Source organism: Trachinotus anak, unplaced genomic scaffold (genome assembly GCF_046630095.1).
Source record: "Trachinotus anak isolate AG129_WGS33_773 ecotype Australia unplaced genomic scaffold, CSIRO_AGI_Tana_v1 ptg000001l, whole genome shotgun sequence".
NCBI lineage: Eukaryota > Metazoa > Chordata > Actinopteri > Carangiformes > Carangidae > Trachinotus > Trachinotus anak.
Window position 1 is genome coordinate 18,761,259 of NW_027273852.1, and position 13,764 is coordinate 18,775,022.

The following is a 13,764-nucleotide window of genomic DNA, read 5'->3' on the forward strand; positions in this document are numbered from 1 at the left end:
ATCAATAGATTTTGATTAAAATATGCTACTGATGTAAAAAAAAAATCTCTTGATCATAATATTTGCTAATTCGAACCCTTAACATTTAATAAAACTGATGCAGGTCCTACAAGTCTTTAGGGAGGGCTGCTGTTAGCATGGGTGGGCAATCTCTTAATGGACTGTAGAAAGAGCAGATTAGTTCATTGACTTGCCTTACTCACTCTCTTAAAATCAATTATTCTCTCTCTCAAATTAAACTATCACTTCTTGTCAGGACCAAGGTGTTGTATAGGTAGAGAAGGTAAAGTGGGATTTCATGTGTTGTGCATTGGTGTGCGTATATAATGGGAGAGTGAGTGTAAGAGGTAGTAACTGTTTAAATGAATTTTAACAAATCTGTGCGGAATGTGTTGTTTTTCAGCCAGTTACAGAAATAAACTTAGTAGACTGGGCTCTTGATGAACATAAGATACGACTTCATTCAGATGCACAGGAAAAGATTTCAATTAATCTGGGTTCAGGCAATATTTGCTTAAGACGAGGGTCATTAAGATTTCCTACATAATTAATCCCATATAATGTAGGCTATTTTTTATGAATATGACATTTCCATTTTGTAATTTCCTGCCATGGAGTGCCATAAAGATTGACATTTGAGCAGCTGCGATGCTTGGGGCAGTGATGGAGTGGAGCCATTTGTCTCTGACTGCAGGGACAGTTCACAGCCTCAGCCTCTACCACATCTCATATATCACCACAGTATAAACTTGAGTTAATTGTGTACATTTTGTATAAGCAACACCGTCCTCACGAAAAGAACAACAGAAGCAATTGTTTTAATAAGTGATCCAAAAGGGCATATGTTTATGTTGAAGAGAAAAAACAATAGCTATTATAGCGATGACATTAAGTCCACATAGTGAGGAGGTCGAGGTGGATGGATCAGGCAACAAAACATCAGCCTTTTAACATGGGAGGATGCTTTTTTTTTCCAGAGTTCATGTTTTTTAACCTTTTTTTTTTAACCATAATCGTTCCATACTGTAACTTAAATGAGAAAGACCATGAGGAAGGTCCTTTAACCTGAATGAACTAATCATTTTAACCCAAAGACCTATGTCCTAAGCCTAGTATTGTAGTGCCAGCTCTGAGGTTGTTGTTGTTTCCTAAAGAGAAGGGGCTTTTGAAAATGGTAACAGGCAGGGGAAGTGCAGAGGGAGGAGATCACCGCCTGGAATAGGCTCCCAGTGGCAGGCTTTCTACCCATAGCCTCCAACTGGTGAGTCAGACGGCCTAAACCTAACCTAAGTCATTTGTGAGCATAAACCTATCCAAACCTTAATCATAACACTGTCACATTAAAAAGCTGATTTATTGCTCAGTACTAACTTTGTCAAGCATCAGAAAATCCTTCTATGTGTCTTTCTAGAGGGCATGGACAAACAATAGATTTTATTATTTAATTTGTGGGTATCACCATGTGTACATTTTTAAATTTTTGTTCATTTCTTCAATAAAAATTAATTTAATTTAAAACTTTGCCAAGTAGGAGAATTTATTTTATTTTGATGTCAGGAGACTGTAACATTAAAATAATAATTGGTTAGTTGTGAAGTACAGACTTTTCAAATTAATCTGAAGTCAACTCAATAATAACATAAGTAAAAGGTCCCTGAAATAATCCAATAAAATAGCTTTTTAATTAGTACGCTTTTTAATTAGTTAATAATCAAATTGATCTTTGCCTTACGGTGAAAGCCAGTGGTTGGATATTTTTAATTTTCAATTCAAAAACCGATTTTCATTTGAAAAACCCCATGAGTGTTGCCATGTATTTTTACTTCAAGTCTCTGACAGGCTGGTGGCAGGAAAGTTGATATAAACACGTAGAATGAAGGGAGAAAAAAAAAAAATGCTGTTGTCGGCAGGAAATGACTCGCCACAACTGCCTGGCCTGCACCAATGATTTATGCCCCAGGATATCACCGAGCCACACGATGAATCTTCATTTGATGAGGGGGCTTCATGACGGTGCAGTGCTGCAGCTCTTCAGTATTTTTACATGGATTCCCAAACAAACTGGGAGAGTGCTGGTCTGTGGATTCTGGTCAGTATCCAGGGTAGAAAAGAAATGTCCTAATTCAAGCCATCAAATTGTCTTTACTTTTTAATTCATGGTGTTAACAATTCAACTCTATGTTCAAGGGATGTTCAAGATTATACAAGCAAAATCCAACATATATCCATGTATTTCTGCAATAAATCCAAGCTGCTCATTTAGATTAGATTTGCCCACGTCCTCACAACTCTCACTGTTTATTTTTCTCTTCATTAGGATGCACAGTGGTATATGTGCATGTTACTGATAGCAGCCGAAGTTGGCAAGCGATGGTGAAACAGCACTGAAAAAAGCAGCTGTCTCTCTACAAAAGGAGTGTTGAGAGAACAAAGTCGGTATCTGAAAACCAGAAAACTTTTGCCATAAAATCTAATTGTAGAGAAATTAAACTTCACTTTTAACAATTGTTAAAATTGCAGCTCTACTTGGAACATCCCATCTGCTTTTGTCGTTGTCAGAATTGCTTTTCATTGTATTGAAATGCGATTGCAGATGCAGATTCATTTGAAAAGTCAATATAATCCGGCCTCTGCATGTTGATGATTGTATTGTAGTAAAATAAATGGAACTCAGCGACTGCCTGGAAGGTACAAACACCTTGAATGTTTAAAGCACTAAGGTATACCTTGGGAAATGGTGTAAATAATAATGTTTACACATTGGTATGATTCCACATGCCACAGCCTGTATTCAGAAACTGAGCCTTAAAACGCCCATCTGGACCCACCATCCAAATTTGCAGGATTTGGTTTCTGTGAGTGTTGTCCTGAAATCTGCTATATTTTTCTTTGATCGCTCAGAAAACAGTCAGCCAATCAGAGGAGAGACTGAGAGCCTCTCCTCTGATTGGCTTACTGACCTGCTGTTACAACAGCTCAAGAGAGAAGCCTGAGAGAGGAGATGAAAAACTACATGGAGATGGTTTTTGGTTCTTAATATCTTCTTTTGGATATCAGCACTTCAAATGAAAAACTTGAAATGTCTGAAATATGGGACCATTGATTAAGTGGAGGCTTCAAATAAGCCCAGGTGTTCTGCCTCTCCCTGCACTGTATATTATTTATCTTTGTTATTCTCTGTGTATTTTTTAAATTGTGCAAATAAAGACGTGTTTAAAAAATGCCTTAATTGAGATGCATGACAGAGTGGTAAAATATAAAATATGCAAGAGAATAAAATTCAAACTTTAGTCTAAACATCAATAACATCTAATTTATTATGTTAAGTGCCTCCAAGAAGCTCTTTTGAATTTTCCCTTTTATGTTTCCTGCTTCATGATGTCTGTCCCTCTCCAGAGATTTTTATTCTCTGTCATGTATTTCTGCATAGAGGGATTGCTTTAGTAATAGCTGAGTGTTTTTTTTTTTTTTTTTTTTTTAATCAATAAAATGTCAAAGTGGAGAGCAGTCTCATGGTGCGCTCTGCTTGTTCAAATTACAGAGCATGTTTCAAAGAGGGGGCTGGTTCCTCTATTGATGAAAAATTCACAAACATTCAGCCTGTGGCTTCAATACATTCTTGTCTATTGAGTGCGCTGCTGGTGGAGAGATCGGCAACTCTGCTGCTCTGACCATGGATTTCTCCCTGTGTGACTGAGCGCTGATGTGAGATGGCAATTGAGGAATAAAGTGTTTGCTCTTTGAAAGCTTTGGATTTACCTTGGAATTACATTGCTGAAAGCAATATTATCTCCTGGTGAAACAACAACACACTTAGAAACACACAAATGAGATGTATAGACAGGTAAATAAGCAGGAACTGTTAAGCATAAGTTGACTTTTTTTTCTGGAAAGCAGAATACAAGTAAAAGAGGTGAAATCTTTAAAAGGGATAAACCACAAATGGCTCTTGAAACTCTATGAAGAGGAAACATGAAATACTCTGTTCAAAGTTATTTTTATTATTTTGTTTTTTGGGGCTGAAACAATGTGTCATTTTAAAACCATGAAGAAGTGAAAAAAAAGAAAGTTTTCAATTTGGTGAGACCATTGTTGCTGAGTGTAGTCCTGGAGAATATCACCATTTGTTGTTGTGCAGAAGCGACTGTGGCTCTGAATCAGTTCTTTTCTTCTTTCTTGTCGCACCATTCATGCCATTCATCACAGCATTTCAGCATCAGCTTTAAAAATGGAACTGAATAACAGTGGATCTCTAGCAGAATAACAGAAAAAGTGGGACTGGACTCAATGCAAAAGAGGTAGATTTGTCAAACTGAAGAATAGCTTTGGCAGACAAAGATGTTGTGAAATATCTTCTCTGCAGCAGAGCAATGACACTGCACAATTTTTTGGTTGTGTAAGTAGGAAAAATAAAGTCTAAATACAGCTCAGTATGAACACTTTATACTGTGTCTGCATCACTGGAAGAGGCAACTGAAAGACCCCATCGAGCTGAAATGTGATGTCGATGCAGCTTTTGAAGGAAAACTTGTCTCAAAGTATTAGTCCAATCTCCTTTGGAATGAGGTCTTATTGGATTTTGCAGCTCATGATTTACATCCAGTCCCAGCGTTCAGAGCCAGCGCAGGAAGCAGTGTGCCCTTTATGAGTGAGGCTTGAAGTGGAGGGCTGGTGGATAATAAATGTGGGGAGCGTAATGACTTTTCCACCAGAGGCCAGAGTTCGTTTCCCATCTCAGACCAACAATTAATGTTGGGTTTTACAATTATAACCGGGATCCTCCACTACCCTTCACTTTACTGCAGTTGCAAATATCAACACTGTGTCTCATGACAGGGTTCATTCAAACTTGCTTATGTACCAGGGTGCACCTATGACACGTATGGATGCTTGCACGGTGTAATTGTGGTTATGTAACCACTGTCCCTATGGTGGCGAGTTAGTCAACTGTAACTGATCACATGATCCTACGTTACACTGACTTTATGAATAGTTTCATCATGTTGAGTAAATTACATAGCAGTCAGTCAAACATCCAGCTAAGTAGTATTAGATGATACCGTGTAGCAGGTTGTAATTAGTGTGACATTAAGCAGCACAGACCAATGACACAGTAGTTTGTACTTTAGGTGGTTTTATTTATTTCCCAGTTGCCGAGCAAATGAAACCATATTCATCCATTCTCAGGAGAAGTGGCAGTGCAGGAAGAGGCAGAGGAGATCCTAGAGTACAGGGGGCCTCGGGCAAAGAAACCCATGGGAACCCCCCCACCCCACAGGCATACTGGTAGATGCTACAATTTACAGATGTTCCCTGAACACTCCACATGAAGACAATCGTATACTCTATGGGAGGTTTAAGGGGATTTGCAGTTGTTATTGCAAAATGTATGAATATAAGGGACCATCAGGGGCCCGTTTTTCCATTGCTGGCTCCAAACATTTGTCTGATTTGCCTATAATATACTTGGACTTGGACGGTTTGGAACTTATTACTTACTACATACACAGGTGTGTGTCCAGCGGTGATTCTAGAGTCTGGTGGGGCCCTAGGCAAAAAATTGCCTGGAGGGCCCTCCAGTCAGTGTCCATGACCATTATGTAGTAAATAATATGACACCAAGGAAAATGTACAAAATCACTTTTTTTTTTTAATACAAAAAGTTCACATTACAGATTTTTTTAAATATGTAAAGAACACAAAGTAATATTCTGAATGTATATTATAAAGAAGAAAAAACCCTGAATAAATAAATAAACAAACTAACTTTAACTTTGTCACATTGTAAATAACCCATATTATGAAACCAATGCTCATCAACACATAAAGCCCCTTTAAGGAGGTTTCCTACTGAGAAGTGTTGGCAATCCAGCAATTTTCTCACTAGAGTTGGTGACTTTTAAAACCTTTCAGTTACTTTTTCCATATAAGCAGTTAGCAACATATCGAGAGACCTTTTGGACAGAACTTAACTCCTCTCCTTCTTAATGAAGAAGCTCTGATGTGTCAGCTGATGGTGTTCAGTGTGTGGCCCAGAGCAGCCCCTTATTCAGTCGACCAGTCACCAGCCATGAGAGCTGTGAGCTGTGAATGGATGTACCTAACGACCAATCACAGATCCTCGTCGTTTTTATTCTAAATGAGGCCCCTTTAGGGAGGTTTACTATGGAGATGTACAGTAATTGCTAATTGTCTATTGGTTGTTTAAGGGGTAGAGAGCTGCATTTTGAGACATTGCTGTGGAGTAAAGATTGTCAGCCTTTGGGGGCCTGCTAACAGCCTGGGGCCCCAAGCAGTTGCCTGCCTTGTCTGTGCACAAGCTGTGCATCTGTGTGTCCCTTTCTAAACTATGTCCAGTCAATTCATTTTGCTGCTGGTGGACTTCAGTCAAGGTCTACATCTCGAGGATAACTAAAGGAAACAGGATGCACCTGACCACAGTCTGCGGAGGCACAGCTAAGGCTCTGAATTCAGTATATCAAGGATTTCAGTTTTTGATAAAAAAAATAAAAAACAAATAAATAAATCTAAAAGCATGTTTTCACTTTGTCATATAGGCTTGACTGTAGATTTTTGTGCAATTTTCTCCATTAAAAATTTAGTTAAGTTAAGTTCTTTTTGATACGACATTTAGCACAGTATTAGAGCAAATGTATTTACTCATTTGCTGTCACTGATGAGCGATTATTCCATTCCTGTTTACAATTAAACTTAGCAATATGACAAAAGTGAAAAAATATGGATGAAGAAGACAAACATGTGATAACAATGCACATTATTATACAAATAGGATTTACAACTATTTTATTTTATAAGGTAGGATGCAACATGTTTGTTTGTTAAGGGTACACACAGTGAGTTTGGTGAGAATGTAAACATAACTGTTTGTTTACAAGAAAACTCCACAGAGCACCTTTAAATTTGTTTTAATAGAACACATGACAAGTATATTAGCTGCACTAAATAAGTAAATAGAAAATGTAATGACAGCAAAATGCTCAACAGTACATATACATATGGGATAGCTAACAGATGATTGATGATGGTATATTATATCAGAGTTGTATTTATTACCCAAGCTTTTGTTTTTGTTGCTGTTTTATGCCATTGATGTTATGGTTACTGAGTTCTGTTTTTTCATCCTTTCTGTTAATCATCTTTGTGATTTCTTTCTTCCTTTGAAAGCTCTCCTTTACTTATACTACCGTTCTCACCATCACTGCTACTTCTACTTACAGAGGTGATGAAACAATAACTTTGTGCTCTCAGCAACATATGTTTTCTCCAGAGGATGACCTTTTCAGGTTTTTATTGTTAATCTTTTAAAAGATTTGCTTAATAAACATAAATCATTTTTTATGTTTCTTATGTTTACAAGACCTGGAAATGTGTTAGTGTGAATCCAGATTAGACCAAATCAAACAGATGGCCGGTACAATCATGGCCTCACAGACACCGCTGTCAAACACTGAAGTTATCAGGTGTTCCTGCTGCAATAAGCTATAATACTTCACTGTTACAGTACCTGCATCAGTAAAATACAGTAAACAGACCGACCATCAGGGGGACAACCACTACTGGTCTTGTTTTTTTTTCTCACCATCTCCTGGAAGAAAATCTTATACAGGATAATATGATTTTCTTTCCTTTTTTTCTATAGATTTGAATTATTTAGCTTCATTTCTTTAGACATGCTGTGCCTCTGCTTGTTACAGTAAATCCATGAATGATTAATAGCAATAAATTAATTATGGCATTCTATTTTTAATCTTTTGGTTAGTCACACTATTCAGATCACCGAACAGTTATCCTACACAGCAGCTGCCGCGGTCACTGAAACACACAATGGAGTCTGCCATCCTGACCGAAAAAAACCCCACGCTGTTGAAATGGTAAAGAGCCAGTGAACAAGCCGTCTGAGGACTGTATGTAATGACTGAAGCAGCTTACAGGTTCCCATTTCCTTTCTGGAAGCTGTGTCCTTGGAAAAAGAATGAGAGTGTCAGGATGGCTGTTAATTCAGTGTCTGCATGCCAGTGTTAGAGAGCTGCATTAACATCCCCTGTGGATGAAAGTAATTGCATTTCATGGGCTGAAAACACAGAAGAGCTTCCCACCAAACACAAACACACAGCCATAAATCCTCTAACAACTACAAGGTCCACACTCAAGGGGAAATCAATTACCATGCTTACATCCTCACAGAAAATATTGAAGTTGTCCTTGTGATGAGAGCACTCTGTATGTGCAGGGCACCGGCTAAACTCTGGAATAATGTCATTTAAATTGAATTTTTTTCTTCCTTCTTTCTGTTGAATTGATTGGACTATAATGGTGAGAATAAAATCAATGCTTCTTCATTATCACAATGAGTAAACCCCCCCTCAAAAAAAAGAAAGCAGACACATGATTTTTGTGAATGAATTTTTCCGATATAGTACAAATAACATTCAGCTCTGCAGAGTGACCCCAATTAATTCCATCGCTGCTGTGCTTTTTTTTTTTTTCGTCTAAAGGATTCACATTGAGAGAGTGAAGCTCACAGAGAGGCTCACTGTGATCTCAGTTTTTAAATGACCAACTAGCGTAACTCACATGGCTCACAATCCCACATGGCTCCACTCCACCAAAAATAGCACTGTTAAGGGCTTGCATCGGATTGGCTGCCTTACATCAGGACTCTTAAATATGTGTAACATTCCTAGATAACATAAAAAAAAACCAAAAAAAAACCTAGCATGTTATTCCTGGAGCACACAGCTTTTTTTTTTTTTTTTTTAATTATATTTTTTTGGGCATTTTTTGCCTTTCATGAGAGGACAGTAGAGAGTGAAAGGAAAGGGGCAGGAGTCGAGCCGGCACTTGCCGTTGAAGAGCATCTGCTCATGTGGTACGCGTCCTAACCACTCCGCCATCAGGCCTCCCCCCACACCTTTTAATATAAAGTTTTGTTATATGGTGAGACCGATGTTTTCCATTTGTGGAGCTGAAGTCGTCTTTTCACAGTCAGACCTCTCTGTGTGTTACTGAAGGTGTGATGTAAAAATACTCATACTCATATACATCTTTAAATACTGTTTTCCACAACCAGTCATTAGTAGTACTGTGGATCCATGGTTTTACCGTTCTGTTTGTTTTGTGCACAAACAGGAGGGTGCACATAACACAATATACATGCTCTTTTTCTGTTTTCTGCTCTGTGTAGAGAAGAGCAGAAAAAAAGCTGCAAAGATGGATGTAAACAAAACACAATTTGTAATAATGAAATAAATTGATTTTGCAGATGTTTTATGAGGAACAAAATACTTCCTCAGGGAAGAACAGGTGAATGAAAATATTACTTTGTTTACAAAGAAATCTCCACAGGGTTCCCTTAATGACTGTTCTGGGACGTATTAACATGCCTATGGTATTAGCCTCACAGACAAAGAGTTGCTATGGTAACACACCTTTTCCTCAGCGATAGGATATTTACAGGATTAGGGGCAGAATGGCTTTCATCTTCCTGAACATCTATTTTGAGATAGTCGTTTAATTACAAAATGCACTTTTTGTAATTTCCTGGACAGAGTTTTCTGTCTGAGGCAGGGTGGAGGGATGCACCCTGTTTGTTACCAGTACAAAACCCATCACAAAACCAAGCCTGGTTTACATAGCTGCTAAAGCTAATAACTACCTTTAGAATTAGTTTTTACACTGAATGAGGACAGAATACTTGTGTAATTCAAAGAAAGGAGGATTGACTGCCTTAAAAGAAGCTGCATATAACATACACCCCACTAGCAAAAATTAAAATACAGAAGCAAACTGTTCATTAAAAACCATTTGACCTATCTGCACCACTGTTTTAATTATGGTAATTTATGACTATGACTATGCTAGGGAACCTTCAATAGGAAACGATTTTCCTAGTGAAATTAATAGCTATAGCAATATTTAATATGTTCTTCCTTTGAAACTGAAATAATGAAAGTGAATGGTCTTTGAGCTCTTAAAAAAATATGGTCACAGTTCAGGCGGATGAGCCATCCAGCAGCTTAAAGACGGAGCAGAACTAAACTTTTTGTGAGTTGTATTCATGAACAGTTAAGGCCACACTTGAGCGACGCTGATTACAGTAATGAGCCAAACAGAGGCACTGATTTACATCAGGCAGCAACCCACATCGAAGCCTTTCAAAACCGTAATGCAGCTGTTTAAGATAAACAAGCAGGACTGAGGTGGTGGTGGCGGAGGGTGGCGGCGAATTCACTGATCTAAGATGAAAGAGAACAAAGTACCAAACAGGCAACTTTGTTTTTGATTAATGAGAGAATGAAACTCCAGTAATCTGTGAAATAACTTGTCTGGGTCATTAATAAAACATGTGAATTAGCTAGATGAAAAGAAAAGTCACATTAAAAAATGAGCATATACAGTATGCTGTGAAACAAAGAAAGCCCACGTGGATAAAAGCTTATTACATTTTCATTGTTCATTGCCCCTTGAGCTGCTTCAGAAAAGAAGTCGTAGCATTCTCCCGTAGTGTATGGAGTCCCACATTCACCACCGCACAAGCGGAAGGGAGCTAATATTAACACAAGGATAACAGTTTCCTTTCCTTTAAATGCTTTCTCTTTGTTGTGTTACAGTGTGTTGGTTCTTTTCTTATTCTTAACATGAAGTCCTAATTAAATTTAATCAAAACAAACTTATTGTTAAGCACATTTAAAGACATCATCAGTTGACCAGAGAGCTACTCAATAAAAAAACAACAACCAAAAAACATAAAACAACACAACATAGACACAAAACTGGTTTAAAAGAAAAAATGACATTAAGAAAATGAAAACAACTCTCATATTGAGTTGAAAGCCAAGGAATAAAGATGTGTTTTATGACAGGATTTAACATACAGAGGCAACTGCAAGGGCACAATCTCCCCTGTGCTTCAACCTTGATCTTGGGACAACCAGAAGCAACTGGTCAGCGGACCTGAGTGACCTTGATGGGACGTCCGGTTGTAAAAGGTCAGAGATAGATTGGAGCTAGCCCATATTTAATGATTTATGGGCAATCAATAAAATCTTAAAATCTAATTCTAAAATGTAGAGGGAGCCAGTGGAGAAAGGCCAGTACAGGGGAAATGTTCTCTTGCTTGTGTGTGTGTGTGTGTGTTAAAAGATGAGCTGCAGCATCTTGGACCAGCTCCAAGTGTTAGAGGGAGGCCCAGCTAACACCAACATGAAGGGCATTACAGTAGTCAAGCTGAGACGAGATAAAAGGATGTATAACCCTTTCAAAAATAATTAAAAGATAAAAAGGACTTGACCTTTGATAAGAGTCTCAGTTGGAAAAAGCCAGATTTGATCACTTATCTGTTTGTCTAATTTAAAGTCACTGTCTTTAACCACACCTGAATTATTTTACAGTGGGTTTTACATATAGTTTCAGGAAACTCATTTCCTTATGATGGACATCACAGGCACCTCTCGGTCCAAACATCTGGACTTCAGTTTTACTCTCATTAAAGGTTAAACATTTAAGGCATCCGAGCTGTGATGCCCTTGAGACAGTCCAGCAATGGCTTTAAAGAGTTTACAACCTACAGTTTCAAAGGCAGGTAAATCTGAGAGTCATCTGCATAACAATGGAGCGAGATGCCACATTTTCTAAAAATGGAACCTGCAGGGAGCATGTAAAGTGAAAATGTGATTGGCCCAAGAATAGAGCCCTGAGGGACTCCACAAGGAGAGGCTGTCCTCTTGTAAAAAAAATGAGCCCATAAGTCTGTGCAGCAGCTTATTATGATCCAAAGTTACATTTTGTTGTTAGGTGACATCTGGTGGTCGTAAAAGGGATAAGTGTGGTGACATAGTTCATAGAGCAACAAAGTCCATGTCAGGAGTAGGTTGGGGTGGATGGATGGGTCAACAAAACACACAGGAATATGACACAGGACAGCAGTGTTCGATTCCCATGCGAAAGTAGCAGTTTATGTTGCTTCTATTATCCATGAGTTTGTTGTTATTATTGTAACCATGACAACAAAGAACTCCTGTCAGACAAGTTCAACCTGAATCTCTCCCAGAGTGGTAGCTTTAATGCCAACACAATGCTCCAGGTGAGAGATGAGGATACCATGGTCTACTGTGTCAAATGGTGCTCTGAGATCTATAACTATAAGAATGACAGTCCCACTGGAGTCAGTAGCTAATAAAATATTGTTAAAAACCTTTAAAAGTGCAGATTCATTGCTGTGACGAGCTTTAAACCCAAACTGGAACACCTCAAGAAGATACAACTTAATTACTATTAATTATTATTCTTTGATTCACATTTTCTATTTAATATTACTATTAAATCAAGATTTGAAAGTAAAATAGACACGTGGTTAAAAGTACTGAATGTGCACTGCAGAACGCTGAGAAAATGATTTTAAAACATCCATCTTTGTAAATGCAGAGAATATTGGTACAAAGCCAGTGGGCTCCACCACACACATCAGTGTTGTTAGGAGGCACATTCAGCACAGTGGCTTTCTACTGTATGTTAAGTCATGTTCTTGTGCTCCAGGCTACTTAATTAAGCCATAGAAGCGCATAAATCAAAAATGAGATTACCACCATAAGAACCCAAGAACTGCTAATTAATTGATGAGATTTAGCAATAGTTAATAGAGATAAAAATTAAACCCAAACCAAGCCCATGTTTTAACCAAGTATCAGAAACTGAGTTTCCCTTTGTGTCCCTGTTTTTATCTTCATGATAATTTAGGTTGAGTAGATTTTCTGTATTGTATTTTGTAATATACTGTCAATCACTCATTTTACAAAGAAGCTGAATGCTAGAAGTGATGCCACTCAGGTAGGTGCTGCACCTGACAGAAATCAGAGATTAGGGTGTGCTATTTTTAGTCTGCAGTGCCCAATACACCAAGGGCATGCTGATGCACTTTTGGTACTTTTGTTGCCAGAGGGTGGGGGTTAGGATACAGGGCAATGGATAAGTAAGAATCCATTATGATGCATTATAGATCAGTGTGCAGCTGGTTACATTCGTACACAGTCACACCTGCTCCTTTCAATCCCCTTCAAAAGCTGTCCTCTCTCCAACATCATATGTCTTGACAATTTGGTGATGGAGTAGAGAATCCTAACCAGCTCTTCCTTGGCAAAAGTTCTAATCTGGGGTGTGCACACTGACTTCACATGTTTGGACATGCAGAAAACCTGGTAGTCAATGAGAAAAGATGCAAAGCCAACATTATGATCCACAGATGGGCTGAACATAGAGCAGAATTTACCAGCAAAAACAATCCAGGACAATTTTGATTTGCAGTTATGGCTTTTTCATCTCCGCCAGTTATTCTGCTGGGCGTTTTATACTGAGAGAGCAAAATGCACTTAGCTTCAAAAATTCTGTACTTTATAACAAGCTGAAACTCTGTCACCTCACACAGGCAAAGACCCTGCCACTCTTCTATTTCAGTGACAAACGGAGACATACACCAACAGGCCATCTGGGCTGCATTACCGTGCTGTATAGGCTGTCATGATTGACAAAACTGCTAACAGTGACACCCATTCCAAACTCCTGTCTGGCTCTGGGTCGCTGGAGATGAAGAGTGATGGCCTGTCACTCGGACTCTCGGCGTATGACTGGGGGACGGCTTCAGGCGGGAGAGAACAAGCTCGTCTCTGGTATGCATGAGGATGACAGTATGCCACATGCTTGATAATAGCTCCCTCAGCTTAGGGAATAAACAGAGGGATGTTTATAATG